The sequence below is a fragment of the Phalaenopsis equestris genome, unplaced genomic scaffold, assembly GCF_001263595.1.
Source record: "Phalaenopsis equestris unplaced genomic scaffold, ASM126359v1 Scaffold000171, whole genome shotgun sequence".
Taxonomy (NCBI): Eukaryota; Viridiplantae; Streptophyta; class Magnoliopsida; order Asparagales; family Orchidaceae; genus Phalaenopsis; species Phalaenopsis equestris.
The window spans coordinates 260600-261420 of NW_018164613.1; positions in this window are offsets into that span (position 1 = coordinate 260600).

Consider the following 821-nt stretch of genomic DNA (forward strand, 5'->3'; position numbering starts at 1 on the left):
CCTATTTATTTGCACCCAACTTCCAAGGGCTTTGAACTCCCTAAATTTTGGATGTAATCTTCACTTTAGTTGTAAAACTCAACATATTTTAACAAATCAATTGGCTAGATTGAAAGTAAATTAAGATCGAAGTGAAAAGATCATCACAATTTCTTAAACATTTTCATGGTTTCACCAATTCAAATCACCATTTCACAAATCTCAGGACAGGGAGAAAGACAGAGAAAACTAATCATGAATTCATTTATAAAATCAAAGCCATACAAACTACAATAATAAATAAACTTATATCTAATTTCTCCCTAAGAAAACTTCTCGAAGTTCTTCTGAATCTCTTCCTTTCTTTACAGCACACAGAATTCCTCTTCGATGCAGCAAGGAGGAAGAAATCTCTCACTTTCCCTCGACTCTTACAATCTCTCGAAAAATTCCTCACAATTTTTACACTATGACAAACAGTAATGGAACCTTTCTAACCACTAGGAACTCTAGTCTCCTCTCTATTTTTGACCAAAATCTTCTTTCAAAGTTGTGGATGAGCTTTCCCAAGAGTTTCCTAAGCATCCTTCAAAATTTGGCCTTATCCAAAGCCTGATTGGGCCTAACCGCCGATCTCATCGTTGGCGGCCTCGAGGGTGCTATCGGCGGACCTTCTTAATGAATTAATTCTGGTGACTTGGGAAAATCTCGCCGTCGGCGGGGCGATGGCGCCATTGGCGCCCTAGTCAATTATGCACATTTTGGTCTATTTCGCTCCAAATTTGCTCCTTTTTGCATTTTTTTGCTCCAATGACCCTAATTCATCATTCCTGCAACAAAAC